Genomic DNA, 7,135 nt, shown 5'->3' on the forward strand with positions numbered 1-7,135 from the left:
AAAAGAATATTTTTAAATGTAAAAAGTAGACCTGCCTATCATAAGCTTATCATACACTTGCAATGCCTATGTATACATAGTGCTTGTAGGCATTTGAGTTTGCAAACCCTTGGTCTGAGATTGAGCTTGGTTGAGGAAAGAAGGAGGTGTTACAGACAAACAAGACAACACACCCAATAGAGTTGGCTGAAACTTCAGTTTACTTTACAATCCCCTCCTGGCCGCACTGCTTTATAATTCCAAGTAACTCATCCTATTCCTTCAAAGATGGCTAATAATTAGGAAGAAATGTGGAAAAAAAAAATATGTGGCTGAGTGCAGTGGGGCAAGTCTGTAGTCCCAGCTACTTGGAAGGCTGAGGTAGAAGTTTCCCTTGTGCCTAGGAGTTCAAGTCCAGCCTGGGCAACATAGCAAGACCCCATCTCTATAAAAAAAGAAGTACAATGTATATGCAAAGCAAATAAAGCATTTATGTTAAATCATATAATTAGCATTAAGAGTTTAGAGCTGTGTCTGCAAATAGTAAATACTCAATAAGTGTTAGACATACATCACAAAGTAGTTATAAAAAAGACACAGTCATCTGACAAGTAATTGTTTATACTTCCAAAGAAATTACAAACAATATAGTTACATTTGCATGTAATATATACACATATAATATTTATAATACACATACCTACATTCACATATATACAAACATACAGAGAAAAAAGAGCTATAAAAGGAGACACCATGATACAAAGGAGATTATAAAGCAACAAAAGATTAAAAGTTATCAGGTAGAGCTTAAGATAGAAATGGAAGACAAAAATAAGCATTAATAGAAACATGAAAGCTATATTAGAATGACAAACTAAAATAAATACAAATAAAATAAAGTCAAAGACACAAAATAATAATAGGCTTAAGGAAATCACTCAAAGTACTTGATAACAGAAATAAAATACCATCCACAGGGATCCAATAAATGCATAACTGGTACCCCAAAAGAAGAGAACAAAAGAGATTAAATAAAAATAAGTAAGTAAATAAATAATTATTTTTTTAAAAAAGGAATTGAATTTGCAGATTGAAATGGTATGCAGTGAACCAGGGCAAACTGAGATCGAATGTTTAACACCGAGCTCCAGGATCTGCTCCAACTTCACGTGGCATTCTTCCCTCCTATCTACACAGTCTCATCATAACACCAGTCATAATGGATTAAGGATTCACACTACTCAAGTATGGCCTCATTTTTTAAATACCTGCAATGACCCTATTTCCAAATAAGGTCACATTCTGAGGCCCTGGAGATTAGAACTTCAACACATCTTTTGGAGGAACACATTTAATTCATAATACCTTTCTTTACCTTGTGGGGAAAAAAAATACTTTTTCTGTTTAATTTTGAGATGCTTGGAGATTTCTGAGATTGGAGCATTTTCCCTATTGCAATAGTCTCTTTTTTGTTTTTCGGAGTAAAGTCTTTCCTTATCTAAGTTTGAATTATTTTTGACAATAGTTTATAGGTAATACAGTTTCAAGGTTAAATTTGTTATTCCTGTCACCTTTCCATTAATCCACAAAAAATTAGTGCTCACAAAAAGTTGATGATTTGGAAGATTTATTTTTCAATAATAATAGTTATTTTTACTAAAACATAAAAGTTTTTTTAAACCATTTTCTTACATAAAAATCAGAAAGACAGCTAGAAGTGAGATGATTAGTTACTGGCTGTGTAAAACTGGAGTCGACATTTTAATTGGTTAATTCAAACAGGACTGCTTCTAAAAGTAGAGATTATTCAATGAAAAGTAACAAAATAAACTAATCATCCCTATGATTGACTATGACTTAATAACATTAAGCCAAAATCTAAAAATCTAATGCTTTACACTGTGTAAAAGACATTAGAATGTTTCACCATTTGTCTAACTATTTTGTATTATAAAAATAAATAGTTTTTTGTTTTAAAGTAATTTTCTTTAGAATTTATAGTTTATTTTGAGAAGTTAAGATTAAAATACAGGAAATTTGACCAGTGGCCCAGAAATAATCCTTTAACATATGGTCTTTGGAGGTAGGCTATATTAAATATAATTTAAAAGATAGGCAACAAAAGATGTATAGGAGTATTGTTACATCAAGCATTTTTGATGAAATCAAAATTTTAAAATTTCAGCATTTGCTATTCAGATAAATGACAAATTTCAAAAGAAAAAATACTTTTAAATCAGTAATTGCTCTTTGGTAAATCGTCTCATTCACAGAATGGTAGAAATGAAGATTACAAAGCTACCAAAAAAACACTAAAGTACAGTTTCTAATAAGGGTTAGAAGGGGACGGTAACTTGGAAATCTGTATAGGAAAATAATCCCCAAAGGTTAAAATAATCTATAGTAGTTATTTAAAAGGAGAAATACAGAAAGGAGAGCTCTGCAATTAATCACAGGAAATCAAGAGATGTTAGAAAAGTGAAACAAATAAAATGTTTGCTCCTTAATATTTGTGTAATTTCCAGGCTCTGTTTCCTAATAGTAAACTGTAGACAACAGTAGGTAACACTCCAGGTCGCTGCAAGGATTAAGAGAGATAATATATATTAAATCCTTAATACATTGTGTAATTCATGGTAGATACTTAACCTTCCTCTAATTTCCTTTCCTCCACACAATTGATTTTTATCCACTGAGTCATAGGATAAATGGACCAGATTAGATTACAACTCTCTCAGTTCAGAATCACTTCAGCATCTCATTCAGAAAACAGCCTGAACCACACATTTATTTTAAAATTGTATTCTTTCAAAGAAATTGTTATTCAAGTTATTTTTACTTTCCAATGCATCTGTGTCTTTCTCAGTCAAAATATGAGTTTTTCTGTGTGTGTGAATTTTTTAACATCTTTGTGAAGATATTTTCTACAGATTACTGTAAATGAATATTATTTGAATTAATGCATATGATATGTAAGGGTCCTTTGTATTCCTAATCACAGTGCAGATGAATATGCCCTGTCATGTGGGAATCAAAGCTATTGCTTTGACTTGTAATGAGTTGTTTATATGTTATGCAATGGTGCTGACTAGTGGCTTATTTTTTGAAGAAAACAACTTAAAATATGTATTTTGCATGGCAGAGCAGAAGTTTGGCTTCTACATATCCACTTAATATGACATTATCCTGCAATATTATACTTCATTTATTCATGCATTCATTTATTCATTCTGGACAGTCACCAAGATATTTATTGCCAATACACAGAGCCTGTACCCAGTGCTTTGTTACACATGGGTTCAAACACATAACTAAACACTGTAGACAAATGCTACATTCCAGAAATTAAAGGAAGGTCATATATATAGAACTTAGAGAGTGAGGGGGCTCTAGTTGGGAGATGAGGCAGGACCAGACCACACTGAGCCTCAAAGGTCATATTAAAGGTTTTGGTATTAATCCTAGAATAGTGAAAAAAGAAGAGAGGAGGAGAAGAGAAGTAATTAAATTTTCATTTTAAGTTGCAACTCACTTGTTTCTAAAGGGGATAGTGGTATGGTGAAAACCTGGAAGGATGCGAGGACAGTAGTTAGGATGCTGTTAAAGTAAATATTTGGTCAGAAACAGCAATACATTGAACTAGGGTATCAGTAGCAGAGCTGGAGAAACGTAAATAGATTTAAGCAATATTTATGATCTAAGATTGGCAAGACTTTATGACAACATGGATATAGTTTAGAGAGCGAGGAGCTGTGTGGTAAGATGAACAGAGATATTAAGTAGGATTTTCAGGTTTCTGGATTCCAAGACTGGATAGTGACTTCATTCATTGTGATAAATAGAAAACACTTCAAGTGGATCATGTTAGGAAATAAAGCTATTTAGTGTAGTCTAATTTCTTTATTTGTCTTCTTCCCATACCTAAAGTTTGTAATACTTCGTTGCTTTTGTCATTTTTTTTGGTAGATTTTCACCTTATTATAAAAGTAGTGCCTTTCATTCCTTTAAAATGGGGGGAAATAGAACTAAAGAAGATTTAAAAATCCTTCATTTTTCAATCAGCTTTAATAAAATACTTGTAACAAAAATATTGGCTAAGCTAGCATATGAATATATTATTTTATTTGAGAATTAAGTCTTTATGAAAATAATATGCATTTCAATCTAACTTATTGCAAAGTGTCTAAAGTGTAAGTCCAAGATTAAATCCAAATTTAAGATATAATTGCTAAAAGTTAGGAAAAAGTTTTAGTTAACAGTATGTCTTAGTTCAGACTACTAAAACAAAGTATCATAGACTGAGTGGCTTATAAATGACAGAAATTTATCTCTTAACAGTTCTGGGGGCTGGAAGTCCAAGGTCAGGGTGCTAGCAGCTTCCAATTCTGAGAACCCTTTTCCAAGTTGCAGAAAGTCTTCCCCTTGTATCATCACAAGGCAGAAGAAGAGGACAAGAGAGCTCTCTAGCATTTATTTTATAAGGGCACTAATTCCATTCGCAACAGCTCCACACTCATGACATAATTACCTCCCAAAGGCCCCACCTTTTAATGTCATCATATAGAAGGTTGATATTTCATTCAACACATGCATTAGGGTGAGCAGACACAAACAGTCTATTGCATCTTAAAGTTGTCTGGTACTCATTACATTGGAATTTTCTAATCAATTGGAGCAAAGATGGATTAGAGCTTGTTGTGATTGTCTCAAGAGAGTGATAACCTATTTTGACACATGAAATTTTATAGGTTATATAATAGAAGAATTTGCACTTTGGGATTTTTATATCGCAGACAAGATGCCTGTTAATATCCCACTGTTCAATCGCTCCAACTTTACTATCTAATATTGATTTTTTTTTCAGATAGGATATGTTTATACTCAGTGATTCTTTAATAAAGTAACAAAGTGTTTATTAGGGAAATGTGCTGCATTTTGAATGAAAAAAATTCAGAGAAAAATAAGTACAGATAAATAAATAAATGATATAATCAACTTTATTCTGCTCAATGGCTGGCCATAGTTTGAGTAATTTTATTGACCCATTAGCTTTAAATCAAGAAAGACTTAATGGAAGACTTAGTGATAGGTACAATTTTTCAAAACACAGTGTTTACAATGGGTAAAATGTGGTACCTTCAGAATTCTAGGCTTAGATTTATTTTTTTACTCTATCTTATGCATGACTTAAAATACTGCCAACTTGCCAACAGGTATTCAGTACTAGAATGTGATAGCACAGTGGGGTAGACAGCTAAGTGGAATTTAAGATTTACTGTTGATGTGCTAAGCAGTATTAATGTTATTATTTTATTATTATTATTGTAATTTTTAGATGTTTGGTCTTGTTCTATTGCCCAGGCTGGAATGCAGTGGCACTACCATAGCTCATTGTAACCTCAAACTCTTGGCTTCTAGTGATTCTCCTACCTCAGCCTTCTGAGTAGCTGGGACTATAGCCATGCATCACCATACCTGGCTAATTTTTGTATTTTTGTAGAGATGGGGTCTCAGTATGCTGCACAGGCTGGTCTCCAACTCCTGGCTTCAAATGATGCTCCTGCCTTGGCCTCCCAAAGCACTGTGATTACAGACATGAGCCACAGTGGCAGACCATATTATTTTGTAAATGTTTTAATTAAAAGTTTCTTTAGAAACATTTTAGAATTTTAGGTGTTACTTCTGTTGAAGAAATAATATAAAGGCTTTATATATTAGGGAGCTATTCATTTTTTACCAATTCATCACATTTTGTTTTCTTTTTAATTGAACATCTATTCTCTGCCAAACTCTACTGGAAAAGAATACACATAGACACAAAAACAAGAGAGCTCCTAGCTTAAGAAAGCTTGTGGTCTAGTAGACAAAGGAGATAAACATGTAATTAAGATGCTATTTGTTAACTGCTCCTAGAGGAGTGTACAATAATTTATAGGAACTCTGAGCAGGTAACACAAAATTTAGCCTGGAAAGGAGGTTATATTAGTGGAAGTCTTTCCAGTTGCGTATGATAGAATTCCAACTCTAATTGGCAGCTGAAACTGGATTTATTTGCTCACATAGCTGAACAGTCTCCCTATATCTACTTGGAATTGAGTACTGAAAATTGTAGAGTAATAGGAGTAACGTTCCCCATTTTAGTAGACTAGAGGATGGTCAAGCCTCTCTCATCTCAGTCTCTTTCAGCCCTATTGAGAATCAATTTTAGAGCACGGAAGCAAGGGATGAAAAAGGCCGGGGACCAGACCACCTTTTAATGATTCTAGGTCTATGAGGCTGGGCTTGATTGTGTGCTGGCTCGGTTGGTTGGGTCAATAAACCTATTATAGTGGGAAGTCTGTTAGGGCAGTTCTCAAACATGGCTGCAGATTAGAATCACTTCTATAATTCAAAAAATATGCCAAGAAATTAAGTCAAAATTTCTGGTGATGGGTTCTGGAATGAATATTTTAAAATGTTCTTTAGATGTGGAAAGGAAGAAAAAGGCTACATACCTATAAAGGAAGATGTATAGGTGAGATTGTGTAAAGAATAGTGAGCAAAACAAATGGCACTCTTGTGAATAGAACACTCACCATTGCCTCTGCTCTAAGGCAAATCTTAGCGTGAATGCTGGAGCAGCCCTACATGACCAAAGGGAAGAGCATGAGGAGATGGCATTCCCATGAGACATCTTCAAGAAATAATGTTTATTATTTTCTTTGGTTTTATCCCCAGTGTGATGTAGCCCAGGGAAATGGCTATCACATTTTAATTTAATATGTGTGCTTGCCTCTGCTATAAAACTATACATTTTTATAGGTAAATTATCTTATTCATCTTCATATTCCCAATGTCTAGCTGACACGATACTTGGTATATACAGGACACTCAGTAAACGACAGTGGGATTAATGAATCTAGTGATATAGTACCACTATCTAGGGGTTTCCATATCTGGATTTAAAATCTGTAAAGTTTTCTATTTGTAAAAATAGAAGTACTTACCAAAAACATACTTCTATAAATATTTGTGCTTTAAGAGGTAGCAACTCAGAAGCAAGTTATAATTCAAGATTGATCCAGAAGATCTCTGGGAATAAAAAGAATAAAATACAAGTCTATGCTTATTCATTAGGAAAAAACCTCCAGCTCAATGAATTTTCTGTTGCATT

This window comes from Gorilla gorilla, chromosome 3 (genome assembly GCF_029281585.2).
Source record: "Gorilla gorilla gorilla isolate KB3781 chromosome 3, NHGRI_mGorGor1-v2.1_pri, whole genome shotgun sequence".
In the NCBI taxonomy this organism is placed as follows: domain Eukaryota; kingdom Metazoa; phylum Chordata; class Mammalia; order Primates; family Hominidae; genus Gorilla; species Gorilla gorilla.